We start from the raw sequence: 2,828 nt of genomic DNA on the forward strand, positions 1-2,828 counted from the left end.
TCACCTTAGCTGTTATACTTTTTCTTATTGGCGCATGATCGTTGGCAATAGGCAGTGCTTAAGCAAACTTACTTTGTTTGTTGCAAAGCTGATTTACCCACAATCCATCAGTCAAAAGAATCTCACAGAATGGAAAAATCACAGAACAAAAATATACTCAGATATTTAGAGCCGATACAAGGAAGATAAATACAAGTAAGGGCAAGTGAAAAGGGGCATATTGAAAGGAATACTTAAAAAAAAATCACTTGTTTTAATCCATTAATGCCACAGAACGTCCTATGCCATCTTAAAAAAAATTCAGAAAGCCCCTTAATGTTTATATAATAAAGGGACATTAGTCACCAGAACTACAGCTTATTATATTTGTTCTGGTGAATAAAATCATGCCCTTCAGGCTTTTTGCAGTAAACACTATCTTTTCAGAGAAAATGCAGTGTTTACATTACAGCCTAGGGATATCTCCACTAACCACTCCTCAGATGGCTGCTAGGTTACACTCTGCATGAAGACCTGAACTTTTCTCATAGATATGCATTGATTCAATGTATCTCTATAAGAAAGTGCTGACTGGCCAAGCCTGTGTTTGGCTCCACCTCCAGCCAATCCAATGATTTCTATATGGGAAAGTATTGGATTGGCACAAATAAAAAAAATTTTAGAGGGAGGATGTCAGCAAGGAGGCGAATGGGTGTGCAGCCAGCACCGTCAGACCCGCATGGTGCTGGAAATAAGTTATGTTTTATCTTTTAAAGGGGCTAAGGGGAGGTTTGGGGGGTGGTCACACATGTTACACTAGGGTCAGGAATAAGTTTGTCTTCTTTTAATATCAAAATACACTTAGAATGACATCTATATATCAATAAAACTTGTATTTTTAGGTAATTTTTTACATAAGTGGTTAGATTAATTTCATTTTGAGGGACCTGCCTGACAACACTAGCAGAAAGTCCAGAGAATTTAATTTGCAAGCCCTATAGTTAATTATGTAACTTCTCAAAACACCAAAAAAAAACCAAAAACCTGTAAATGGGGGATACTTGTGTACTTGAGGGACTTTGCTGAACACAAATTTGAATGTTTCTTAACCGAAAAACATATCAAGATGAGAACAGTGAAAGTGCCATTTTGAATAGCCTTGGTTGTTTACTTTTGCAAATGGTATGCCAGGATGGGGGTAATGTTCATTCCTGGGCTGCTATATGGTCTCAAAGGCAACATAACCAATCTGGCAAATTCAAATGAGTATACACTGAAAAGAGGAAAGCCCTATATTTGACCCGGCAAGTTTCCAAAATCCCTTAAAGGACCACTATAGTGCCAGGAAAACAAACTCGCTTTCCCCACTCTATAGTATTACTAAGTCCCACTCACGCTGGGCTGGAGGGGTTAAAACACTTACCTTTCTCCAGCGCTGAGCTCCCTGCGCGCATTCAAACCGCCCATAGGAAAGCATTTCTTAATGACGTTGTCTTCTCACTGATTTTCACAATGAGAAGCGCGGAAGCGCCTCTAGCGGCTGTCAATGAGACAGCCACTAGAGGCTGGATAAACCCTGCAGTGTAAACATAGCAGTTTCTCTGAAACTGCTATGTATACAGCTGCAGGGTTAACACTAGAGGGACCTGGCACCCAGACCACTTCAATTAGCTGCACTGGTCTGCGTGCCTATAGTGGTCCTTTAATAGCTGTTGTACGCGGGAGACATCACAGAACGCAAATGTGTATTTTATTGGAGTAAAGGCCAATAGTATGACGACATTTAATTAAAATGCCATGCACACCTAAGAAAATTAAATTTCTCACTTTATTCATGTAAAACAGTTTCCCATATAAATATTTGATACAAAATGAAAGCCCTGCTTCTCCTGAACACAATGATATACAAGTGTGTGTTCACTTAATATGAAAGAGGTAAATTATGGTTGAACAGTCAAATTTCAGGTTTTGTTTTGATCAGAATATGTACAATTGCCTCAGTCCTTAATGGGTAAAGGACAGATTTAAAAGATCCTATATCAAAAATTGCAGGTAAATTACAGCTCCATATGCAAAACAAACAGATCATTTTATACAATCATCAGGTCTTTCAGGACTGGTTAGTGATTGATAAAGGTTATGAATGTGGTAGCTAAGGTACACTCTAGAGTCTATTTCTTCTCTCCACCATTCAGTGTTATACCATTTTCAAATGTTTTAACACTGTGGAACCCTGGCTGCCCACAGCCATCACCCCTTACCAGCAATGGCAGCTGTGATAGGCAAGAGCGACCCACCAATTGCTATAATCCAATTGGACTGTAATTTAGTGTTAAGCCACAAATAGTTTAACACTAAAAGGAAGGATGGCACCAAGGGACTACAGGCACTGTAAGAAGTTAAATAAGATGAAGTGGTTACAAATGCCTAGGGGCTAAAGTGTTTGGAAAGACTTTTCACGCTTGTTATTTTTATACAAAATACAGCATGGATATGCTTTCTTCACTTAACCCTCACTATAGTCCAACGCCAGCCAAGACCTCAAGGTACGCCAGTCGAGGTATTAGGAATTTCCCAATTCTCTTCCTATGAGGATGCCAACACCCAAATTAATTTTGTGTCTACAGGACTCGTTTGCACACCACTAGTCTTACCCACTACATCATGTTTTATTCTATTCACCCAATAAGCACGTGCTTCTCCTGTAGTCTCATCTCAAGCACCTTACTGGCCGCTTCTCACAGGCCACTCGCGTCTCCCCCCCCCCTCCAAAATCCCCCATACGGTGCTACTTTTTCCTAATTAGATTTTAATAGCCTTTTACCTAATAAATTGCTTGAACAACGCTG

The sequence above is a fragment of the Pelobates fuscus genome, chromosome 4 (assembly GCF_036172605.1).
Source record: "Pelobates fuscus isolate aPelFus1 chromosome 4, aPelFus1.pri, whole genome shotgun sequence".
NCBI classification, from domain to species: domain Eukaryota; kingdom Metazoa; phylum Chordata; class Amphibia; order Anura; family Pelobatidae; genus Pelobates; species Pelobates fuscus.